This window comes from Macrobrachium rosenbergii, chromosome 6 (genome assembly GCF_040412425.1).
Source record: "Macrobrachium rosenbergii isolate ZJJX-2024 chromosome 6, ASM4041242v1, whole genome shotgun sequence".
Lineage (NCBI taxonomy): Eukaryota > Metazoa > Arthropoda > Malacostraca > Decapoda > Palaemonidae > Macrobrachium > Macrobrachium rosenbergii.
This window is the reverse complement of record NC_089746.1, coordinates 39,176,512-39,189,011: the sequence shown is the minus strand read 5'-3', so window position 1 is coordinate 39,189,011 and position 12,500 is coordinate 39,176,512.

The window sequence follows — 12,500 nt, the reverse complement described above, 5'->3', positions numbered from 1 at the left end:
ATGAATTTCTATCACCAGAAATAAATATCTCAAATTCTTCATTGGCCGGTCGGAGAGTCGAACGCTGGGCCAACAGCGTACTAGCAGAGAGCTCTACCCACGTTCCCAATGAAGAACTCTGTGCAGTGTAGTTGTCCTTCCTCCAACAAGTCATTAGTGTAGCTATTATTATTATTATTATTATTATTATTATTATTATTATTATTATTATTATTATTTGGCAGCAGACCCTCTTTTAAACAGGCTTTATTGAATATTATTGCTGCTTCAGCTGCATTTATTTTGTAGAAGACTTTTTCTATTTTCCTTATTGCGGACTTCTCTTCATTGGAGGTGCGTGCTAACAGCTCGCCTACATTTGTCATTTCATTTTTTGACAAAATAAATGCAGCTGAAGCAGCAATAATATTCAATAAAACCTATTATTATTATTATTATTATTATTATTATTATTATTATTATTATTATTATTCTACAAAACCAACAGATCTAAGTTAGTGCTGCGTTCGCAACCGCACTCTAATAAACAGCTCATCCAGTGCAGTCAAACGTGCCACTCCAGGAGGAGAACGTCTCAAAATCAGGCGATAGATCGTTCATACGTCCATTTGCCTTTCCATTTGCCATCATCCGATTCGGCACCCTCTCCTTCTCCCTTCCACTTCCCTTCCTCTCCCCTTCCTCTTCCCCTTCCTGATAAAATCTAACCCCACTCAAGCTGAACCCCGCATTGCGGTTTTGGCAAATGTAACCCCCATCGAGGGTTTTACTTGAACGTTTATCTCTGGGGACCTTTTAGAGGTGTCAAAAAGAGGGTGGGAGTGGTGGGGGTTAGGTTCGATGTGGTGGTTTTATCCATCACTAAGCTTATCTGGATGGGATCGTATTGCGAAGCATATCCTTTAGAACTGTTAGTTTTATATGGTAATAATATTAATGATAACAAATCTGTTATCCCTATAATTCTCATTTTTACCTTTATTTTATTTTTATTGTCATTGATGGTGGAAATATCGTTGTTATCGGTGTTCAGAAGCTAGTATTAATTATGCAAACTGTTAAATGAGTCAAAATTAAAATTAAATAACTTTTTTTATCTGTTTGTAAGAATATCATTCTTATAGTATAAGCAATCACCTTTCATAATAGATTTTGACAATTTTAACAAAACGGATAGGCCTACTTTACTTATAAGCATCGCGCTGAAATCTTTTTTCATTGGTTTCACGGTAACGACTCGGTCGTCTCTAATCCTTCACAGCTGATTTGAGGAGACAGTTATAACAGAGAGATGACGTAATACGATGGGAAAGGTAATGTTCCATGTTCTTTTTTTTCGCGGTTCTGATGATGGATCATGGTAGACTGATTGATCTGCTTTCCCCTTATTGTTTATCTTATCTTCTTTACACCTTAGTTCTAAGTTTGTCGGATATATATAAATATATATATATATATATATATATATATATATATATATATATATATATATATATATATATATATATATATATATATAATTTCGTTCGGATAACTCGATGTTTATATGACCCTAATTTTCTTATAAATATTAATATACGAATATATATATACAGTATATATATATATATATATATATATATATATATATATATATATATATATATATATATATATATATATATATATATATATAATTTCGTTCGAATAACTCGATGTTTGTGACCCTAATTTTCTTATAAACATTAGTAGACTTATGTAAAAAGATTTAGTCGGTAGTTATTTTTATCCTCGATTTCAGTGTTAGGTTCAAACTGGTAATAATCAGAGCCAATATCGATAAATACAAAATATATGCCATCGCTGGAACTTTCCAGAAGACATATATTTTGTATTTATTGATATTGGCTCAGATTATTGCCAGCTTGAACCTAACACTGAAATCGAGGATAAAAATAACTACCGACTAAATCTTTTTACATTAGTTTACTCAATTTTATAAGAAAATTAGGTCACAAACATCGAACGAAATATATATATATATATATATATATATATATATATATATATATATATATATATATATATATATATATATATATATACACTGTATACATAGTATATATATATATATATATATATATATATATATATATATATATATATATATATATATATATATATACATATACAAGTACATGTATTTACTGTATATATATCCGACAAACTTAGAACTAAGGTGTAAAGAGGAGAAGAGAAACAATAAGGAGAAAGCAGGTCAATCAGCGCACCATGATCCATCATCAGAACGGCAAAAAAAAAAAAAATGGAACATTACCATTCCCATCCTATCACGTCATCGCTCTGTTATAACTGTCTCCTCAAATCAGCTGTGAAGAATTAGAGTCGACCAAGTGGTTACCGGGTGGAACGGAAGGAGTCGGGGGGTTGGGGGGAGTGTGCCTACCTTCTTAAGCCTCCTTCTTAATTAAGGGCCACTTTTCAGTTAAAGCTCGATAATGAACTTTTAGTTGTACAGTAGAGTGACATGTTCTTTATAATTAACATTACTGTAGGTAAAGTTGATAGTATCTGTGTGTGTGCGTGTGTACGTGTGAGAGTGTGTGGTCACGTGTTGGAAAATATTTACATATACACATATGTATATACATACACACATACATAAATACATAATCGTATACCCGCATCCTTATGCAATATATATATATATATATATATATATATATATATATATATATATATATATATATATATATATAATATATATAATGTATATCTGTATATATGTATATATACATATATATTTATATATATACATACACACATATAGATAGATAGATAGATAGATAGATAGATAGACAGTCAATGCGCCAATAAATCGCTTATTGAATCATGCCTATGGCAGCTAATTTTCTCTTGTCAATTTCTCGTAGATTCAGTATGGATCTATATGCTGTTTCATTTGTACTGGGTTTTGCTGATTCTTAGGTGATAAGTTTCGTTTTGGTTGTATTATTTTTTTAGTATGTTTGTTTCATGTTAAATACAAATTTTTTATTCCTTCAGTCAATAATTCCTGTTTTTTCCCGGGTCATATTTTTATTCATAAGTCTTAATATCATGATGTACTCCGTCTTTTACTATACATAAGACTTCATATATAAAACGTTAGAATTAGATCATCTGTAAGATATGAATATGTAATCTTTATACTTCTATCTTAACTAATTATTTAAAATATGAACTGGATTTTTCCTTTGATTTGCCTTGAGTTTAATAATAAATACTATTACTGATATCAAGGATCAATAACATTAATATTGATAATCTTACCAATATTAGAAATATTAAGGAGAGCCCAATGGAAATAATGTTACGTCTAACTTATAAGGTAATGGTGGAATGGAATATTAAATTTAGGCCAAAGGCCAAGCACTGGGACCTATAGAGATCATTCAGCGCTGAAAGGGAAACTGAGAACAAAAGGGTTTTAAAGGTGGCTCACGAGGAAAACCTCGCAGTTGCACTACAAAAGACTTGTGAGGAGAAGGTGAAAAGTAAGATGGAAGAAAGAGAATATGAACGGAGATACAGTAAATGCAATGAAAGGGGTTGCAGCTAAGGGCCGAAGGGATGCTGTAAAGAACCTTAAGCAATGCCTATAGCGCACCACGTGAGGCCACGGGGTGGCGCTACCCCCCTTCAGGGATAAAATAATGATAACTGAACAAGTAAGAGGCAAAAAACATTCAGGGAACTTCCCCTACAAATCATGATTGGGTTCCTGTGACGTGAAAATCGATGGGGTCTTCTTCCTTCGGCAGGGAGCGTTGATTCACGTGCACTGCGACTGGACAGGATTGGCAGGAGATCGATTTTTCCAATCAACAGAAAATAAAGCGGCGGTCGCGGCTGTTACGTGTGGATATGTAAAGCAAGAGAAACTGTTCTTCCGTCTTGTTTAGTTTCGTTTTCATAAAAATGTGTTTACTTTTGCATTCTGAGTTCTTCTTTAAATGTATAGCTAAATTAGAACATTTTTGTTAATAAGTAATTTTAATCGATTTATTTGTGAATGGTTAAATATCCATTGCTAATTATAAAGTGATGTGTATTGATTTCCTGTACGTCGAATGGATTGCATGTATTCTTAGAAAAATTAATACCATGCTAAATAAATATTTATTCTTAACACATATTTTTAGAAATCTCTCTCTCTCTCTCTCTCTCTCTCTCTCTCTCTCTCTCTCTCTCTCTCTCTCTCTCTCTCTCTCTCTCTCAGGCTAATCAGTCAATCAGTAAAGTGCCTCAGGCTAATACAATTTCAACTCTGGATGATTGACAACTATGCATAATCACCACAGCATCTGATTCCGGTCCTATAAAACTGATTAAGAATCATAAAAACAGGACAGGGAAGAAACCAACAAATCTGCATCTGTTATTTCCATACCTGAAATACAACAGTACGTGCCAACCAATTTCAATATTCACATAAATTACCAGCGCGATAATTGACTAGTCATTGTCGTATTTTGTTTTGCATACAGTAATTGGGTTTTCGAATGAGCATCCACATTTTTTTTAATAAATAAACATTACAAGTTATAAAGCTTTGATTTTTTGGGACAGGTTATAAATTCAATGAAAGTTACTATTCTTATTTATTGAGCTTTATTCATTCAGTCACAGTTCCAGAGACTAATAATGGCTAGATATTGATCACTTATCGAACTGCTTTAGATTAACTGAACTGAAGTTTATCGATCTCCAGGCTGCCTTCACCAGGCCTTGGTAAATACGAAGGCCAATATGCTGTGAACGCCTCAATATCTCTAGTTCCTAAATTCATAGATTTATTATTCCTTCACTGTAATTTCATTCACTGTAATTTCATTCACAGATGCAGTTACATCCAGCCACTTGGCTGAATGTAACTGAATGTTTGTTTAGCATGGTAGTAATTCTTCTAGGCGTACATGTAATCCATTCGATCTACAGGAAATCAATGTACATCTCTTTCTGACTAGCAATGGACATTCGACCATTCACAAATAAAGAGATTCAGATTCCTTACTAACAAAAATAATATTATGATTTAGTTAAGGTAAATAAGTCCCAACTCAGTAGAGCGCAAAGTCAAACACATTTCTTTCAGATAGGGTCTTCACATTCTTCTCATTCTTTCAGGAAACTGCTACCTTTATCCAGCAAGAATTTCAGACCAGCTTTGTTCATCAGCGGCTCAGCAATCTCGAGAAGGCAAGTCGAGGGCAGGATCATCAGGAAAGTCGTGGGGAACCTCTGAACAAGAGGCATATAATCAAGCTTGGCAGTTTTTTTATTCGCACTTTCAGTCACACTATTCTTGTCTCCGGTTGTTTCGAACAGTAGGAAACCTTGCGAGAGAAAGGTCTTGTGAGGATATCTCTTGAGAGTAATTTTGAGAATGTTTATATTTGTAAATGTGAGGGAATTATGAACTGGGTATCTTTTATACAGCAAAAGAGGTCGCTGGCTTACATTACTTCAATTTACATTAAATCGACAAAAATATCTCCCTCGAGGGAGCCCCATGGGAGTCAAGAAATGTGACCCGGTGCTTTCTTGAAATTGTTTAATACTACTACTACTACTACTACTACTACTACTACTACTACTACTACTACTACTACTAATAATAATAATAATAATAATAATAATAATAATAATAATAATAATAATAATAATAATAATAATAATAACAGTTTCTGAACGAACTAAGGGAACAATACTCTTTGAATAAAAACACATTTTCACTGATGTTTTAAATTATCTTTAAGCGTGAACATTCCATCAGAACAATGCACGTATTTAAAAACAAACTTATAATTATATTATTGTTTAGGTAAACACAATGACTGAGCGTTAAATTTCACATTATTAATCTCTGGAGCTGTTAAACATTTAAACATTTAGAAGCCCTGTCACACTGGAACGTCTATCCAGAGGGCGACCTTTCTTTTCTACAGTTGTTATCACTGTTTTCCTCTTTTCTTTTCTTAACTGTGCAGTTAATCGCGGCCTCCTGTTTGGCTGATGAATATATATATATATATATATATATATATATATATATATATATATATATATATATATATATATATATATATATATATATATATATATATATATATATATACATATACATATATATATATATATATATATATATATATATATATATATATATATATATATTTATATATATATATATATATATATATATATATATATATATATATATATACACACACATATATATATATATATATATATATATATATATATATATATATATATATATATATATATAGAGAGAGAGAGAGAGAGAGAGAGAGAGAGAGAGAGAGAGAGAGAGAGAGAGATTAAAGGAAACAGCTAAGGTAAACCGTTAAATTCCGATTAATTATCTGCTACTAGCAGCCAACACGTAAACCTTGCAATTGCTCATTGTAATATCCTATCCTATCTTGGTTTGCAGATGCTTTGTAGTGATTGCTTTGGACATATAACGACAACCAGTTGGAATTCAGGAGAGAGAGAGAGAGAGAGAGAGAGAGAGAGAGAGAGAGAGAGAGAGAGAGAGAGAACTGCAATGGCAAACGAAGACATATCTTAATTTGTCAATAATGGCACATGCATTCCATTCTAAGAGCCGTTGCATTTTTGTAATCTATTATCCACATTATTATAGTAATGAGACAAACAATGTTGAGAGTTCCATAATTGCTATTACCTTGTCTTTGTTCTCTGAGCATCGGGAGTATTGTTCGTTCTGTTCGCCTTGTTCATTTAATTGCATGAATTTCTATTATTTAAGTGCGATGTCACATATAACAATCAATGACTTCATTTTGATTTTTTCCACTCCCAGTGGCGTCCTCTTTATATAGTGCCCCTCCTTGTTCAGTTCATTAGTTCTTGTCTTAATCTCCAATTTCTCTCTCTCTCTCTCTCTCTCTCTCTCTCTCTCTCTCTCTCTCTCTCTCATGATTTCTCAATTTGCTAAACATAAAATAGAACAGTCCTCCAAAGAGACAAGAAGAGAGTTAACTGCCTGGACAGTGATTAGCAGGGAATATTTATTAGACAGTGAGGGACATCCATCAGTTTTGTGAGTCAATGGACTAAAATAAACCTTGAAACCCACCAGGAGATCTGTCTTTAAACACCATAAATATCCTCATGTACTTCTGGAAAATATGTTCAACAAAGTACTTTACAAATGATTCATATCCTTATTATTAATTGTTTATGAATTAATAAATTTGTAAGAAGGGAGGTTCTTACTTGATGAATCATTATGAGTTTTTAAGGAAACGCCGTCAGTCATATTTCTGCAAACATCTTTGCATATCAGGATATATTGTTCAGCATACAGGCATGATACCTGTATCATAAAGAACTTCTTTCTTCATGCACCTGCCACTGTCTGTCACAATCTTTCACACACCCATTCAGGTAAATACAGTGATTTAATATGTCACGGTGTTGCTTGCACGTTCTGTTACCGCCATTCTCAGTAAGAAACAAAAAAATATGAAAAAAAATATATATATACTTCTTTCAAAACTTCACAAAAATCGTTGCCCTTGATGAGACATATCTTTCCTACTTATCCACTCCGGTACACTCACCTCGGTAGTGAGGCAGTTTATCTTCTCATGAAACGTCTACATGGTAAAAAAAAACACACACACACACGCATAAGATTAATAGCCAGGACTCTGCACACAGAATCTTCATCATTCAGAAATGAATGAATGAATTATGCAATCATTCTATAAATAAGCACTGATTTATGAATACTCTAAACAAGGTAAAATTGAAGATAAGCTTAAAATAAAAAAGCTGGCTTAATGGAAAATTGCATCACGAATATTTTGCAGTTTAGAGATACGTTCTAACTAAAAACAAGTAAAAGCCGAGCCAAAATTTTTTTGGAGCTATCGACTTTTGTGTACAGCGCACAATCAAGACCACCGAAAAAAGATCTCTTTTCGATGGTTTCGGTATAGTGCTATATGAGCCGCTGCCCATGAAACTTTAACCACGGCCCGGTGGTGGCCTAACCTATATCGTTGCCAGAAGTACGATTATGGCTAACTTTAACCTTAAATGAAATAAAAATTATTGAGGCTAGAGGGTTGCACATTTGGTATGTTTGATGATTGGAAGGTGGATGAACAATATATCAATTTGCAGCCCACCAGCCTCAGTGGGTTTTAAGAGCTGAGGGCGGATAGAAAAAAGGGCGCACAGAATAACGTGCGGGCGGGAAAACAAAGCCGGCACAATAGTTTTCTTTTACAGAGAACTCAAAAAATAGAATACCGATAACGAAATAGGATTCCATTTATTTCAAGCGAGAGACGAAAACTCGAATGCGTTTCCCTCTTTCCCACAGTTCAATTCAAGTACCTGAGGAGATGAAAGTCAGCCAAAGATTCTCTTCCCGGACGAGAGATCAATAGTTGTAAGCACAACAGATCTCAACTCGGTATTTGTTGTTGATCAATGACTCTAATCAATAAAATGATAAGTAACATGTTCCTTATGCCTGTCGGTCTTGTTACTGGACCGCTGTTAACAACAAAACCTAACTCTCTCTCTCTCTCTCTCTCTCCCTCGGTAATTGGCAGACTCATTCTCTGACACTTCCTTTTAATTCGTTCAATATTTATAAGGTATTAAGCACACTGCCAGCAAATCATAAGTCGCCGTCTTTTAGATGAACATGACTTTCTATTTCTCTCATTTTTTCTGAATTTTGTAACCTCTTTTCCTTTTCCATTACCTTGATTCATCTTTACTTTTTGCCTGGGATAGAAAATGAATCAAGTTGCCCGACTTATTAGCACTTGTTTTTATAAGTATAAACGATTACGTTTTCAAGTCATCGTGAATTCTAAATTCATTTAAACACAACCCCGCCGTTATTATATATATATATATATATATATATATATATATATATATATATATATATATATATATATATATATATATATATGTATATATGCTGTCTAAGTATATGCATTGCAACTGTACTAGTCTGAAACGTGAGTTGATTATATGTCATTTTATTAACTATGCAAATGCCATGTTATACATAACATGAATCAATCCGACATCTAACCAATATTCATTTAGGAACAGACATCACCGACTAAAAACTGTATATTAGGTCCCTTCTATAAATGAAAAACTGAGCTAATTGAATCAAAGGCATTGGCCTTGGCATTCTTCCGGGCTTTGCAATATTGCAATAAAGGCTAATTGCGTCTGGTGAAATAAATTTGAAATACAAGGCAATTCCGCTTGCAGAATCCAGCTGATCGAAACTAAAAAAGGCAATTAGTGCCTTCCTGAAAACAAAAATAAACTGAACCAAATTGATGGTCCTGAGGACGTAATTGTTCTTATTGCAATGAATTCGCAATAAAGGACGAATTTGGTTATAAAACAGTTTTTCTCTCTTGTGGCTCCATAATTTCATTGGAAGAGGTGAGTGCTGCCATGTGAAGATTGTTGTTGTTCCTACTTCATTAAGCTGGGTTTATGTTGCTGCTACATTAAGTTGGGCTTATGTTGCTTTTGCATTAAGTTGGGTTTATGTTGTTGCTGCATTAAGTTGGGCTTATTAGGTTAGGCTTATGCTGCTGCTGCATTAAGTTGAGCTTATGTTGCTGCTGCATTAAGTTGGGATTATGTTGCTGCTGCATTAAATTGGGCTTATGTTGCTGCTGCATTAAGTTGGGCTTATGTTGCTGCTACATTATGTTGGGTTTATGTGGCTGCTGCATTAAATTTGGCTTATGTAGCTGCTATGTTAAGTTGGGCTTATTACTGTTACGTTAAGTTGGGCTTTTGTTGTGCTACGTTAAGTTGGGCTTATGAATGCTGCTAAATCCAATTGGACTTGTGTTGCTGCTGTGTTAAGTTGGGCTGTTGATGCTACATTAAGTTGGGCTTATGAGCGTTGCTATGTTAAATTTGGCTTGTTTTGCTGCTAGTCAATTGGGCTTATGTTGCTGCTACGTTAATTTGCGCTTGTGTTGCTACTAGTCAAGTTGGGCTTATGTTGCTGCTACGTTAATTTGCGCTTGTGTTGCTACTAGTCAAGTTGGGCTTATGTTTCTGCTAGTTAAGTTGGGATAATGTTGCTGCTAGTTAAGTTGAACTTTTACTGCTATGTAAAGCTCGGCCTATGTCTGTAGTGACCCTGAGGCAGTAAATACAGTTTTACCTGAGATGCAGAGAAAATGTATTTTAAAACAAATAATAACAAAAAAAAAATTGTAAGATGGGTAGAACTCTAAACTCATCTGGACTTCCTAGCTTCATTTGGTCTAAGGGAAAGGGTTATGGTGATGAGTTCTAGTATAGTCTTAGACATGCTTGGAAGGTTAATGAGAGTTTTGTTAATAGGGAAAGCGATTAATATCGCTCATCACGTGATTCCTATGATAAAAAAGAGCAATTTTCTGGCAGGGAAACTTAATGAATATTCAAGATTTATACTCAACCATCAGAGAAAACATTAGAAGAGAAACAGTGGACTAACTGCTGGTCGAAGCAGATAGTAAGCCTTCAGAAATGGTTCAAGCTGAACCTTTAGTAAAAATTAAAAAAAAAATATCCAAAATACCCTCTTTTTTTCTCGTTCTCAAGCCCGACAATAATTCACCTGAAGGGTTTCATGATTAGAAAATTAGATTAAAAATGACTGTCCTGATGAAATATCAACAAATGTTTGTGTGTGGTGATCAGAGCTTGGCAATTATGAATCGGTTATGATAATCAAATGAGGAGGAATAAATCACAACTGCAGAGCGCGATCGTTACTGCGGTAGTTACTAAAACATTTCCGCGAAACCAAGAATCATACGAAGGCATTTTTAGAGTAAGATTATAATGTTTTTGGGCTCTAAGCTGTGATTGTTTTATGGCGAGTCTGTATTAATCGCATCAGTGACATTTTTGTTATTTTTTCTTCGTTTTGAAGTTTTTGGCTTGTATGTCTTTCTGTCCACTCCCTCAACTTTTAATTGAAGTTGTGAAATGGATGTTTGGTTGCGTTATTGGAAATCAAACTGAGAACATTATAAGCAAGCAAGCAGTACTAAAGAATCTATCTGTTTTTTAATTATCTTTCTATTAGTCGATAAGTTGATAAAAACTCTCCATGCTATCGTAATCTTGACTTTGGATGGTTATCAGTGAATTATTTTGCCATATGAGCCGTTGGAATTGTTAAAAAAAAGAGTAAGGAATTATTTTATCTAAAGTTGCCTCAGAATTTCATTTAGATAACTATAAAAAGGTAATGCTCTAAAAATTCTAAATATGGTTCTTCTTTCTGTCCTCTGCAAAAATTGTGCTGTTAAGCTATTTTTTTCGGAGCAATGATAGATAATATACAATACGAGTTCAATTTGACGTATATTAGCATCAGATTTCAATTATAAAATTTCAATTTTAATTACATTTATTATTTATTCTGAGACGCAATATTTAATACGATGCAACTGTTAACTGTTGCACTATATAGAATGAATGAAATTCCTACATTGTTCATTTTAGTTTTATGTGAGGTTTTTAGAATAAATGCATATTTATTTCATATATTATCAATTACACGTCATATTTCTGCTTAGGGAACCACCAGCAATCACTGCGCTGGTGTCCTTATCAAATGACTTGCAGGAAATCTCATTTTACAGGAAAATTGCTTCCCTTCTCCGGGAGGAATTTGAGTCTACTCTTGCTCCGGATTGGTTGATTGGTTTCCATCAAGCCCGTCTTATGCAAGCATGGCCCCTTGCCTTTAAGGAAGCCTGTGGGTGTGGTAAGATGTGAAAGGGAATACGAGACCTGGTGTGGACCTCCAGACTCTGACCAACCAACAGAGACTGAAATTCTCTCTTTGATTTCATTGAAGGAGATGAATCTTGATCCATAACGTGTGTTGTAAGTATTCGAGCGACTTGCCAGCAACCAAACTTGGCAGAATTTTATTATAATCAGTAATTCTGCTCCGGTCTTTTGACATCATAAGGAGTTGCAGGGATCAGAGGAGAAAGAATCGGTGAGGTAACTTTGGGGGTGATTATTATTGCAATGAAAGCTGGTTCTTACTAATGAACGTGAACTGAGATAAAAAAAAAAGTACTTGAAGTTCTTTTTAATGCATAAGAGTATACACTTGTTTATCAGGAAGTCAGTTTACATGTTTGCGTGTGCATGATGTATGTTCATAATCAGATATTAGGCATCTTGTACAATACAACTTTTACCTGAAGTAAATGAGAGACAGAGAGGTCGAACAAGTACTATTGCTTTCAAGGAAAATAATTTCTCTTTAAAATAATGATAAAAAAAGAAACTAATTATATTTCAAAGAGAAAGGGCAAAAGCCCTGAATATGAAAAGATATATCTGAAGAAATTCCCTTT